Source organism: Ammodytes marinus (assembly GCF_949987685.1).
Source record: "Ammodytes marinus genome assembly, contig: scaffold_68, whole genome shotgun sequence".
Classification (NCBI taxonomy): domain Eukaryota; kingdom Metazoa; phylum Chordata; class Actinopteri; order Uranoscopiformes; family Ammodytidae; genus Ammodytes; species Ammodytes marinus.
In genome coordinates, this window is record NW_027648458.1 from 104,053 (window position 1) to 104,327 (window position 275).

Genomic DNA, 275 nt, shown 5'->3' on the forward strand with positions numbered 1-275 from the left:
TAACAGTCTGTGCTCTCGGAAGCGGCCGGGGCATGCGTGTGTGCAATGGGAGAGCTTTGTGTGGAGAGAAAAAAAAGAGGCAAGGGAAATCGCCAAAGCCAATGCATAGCCTCGACTCATTAAAGGTTGAAAATCACTGAATTACACAACATGTAGGCTAGCCTATGGCTTAAGGCTATGGAAATCATTATGGAAACAATATTTTTTTTTATCAGTGATAGCTCAGCTGATCTCGTTGCTATAGAGACCACGTCCGTCCGCTTTGTTCGACAACT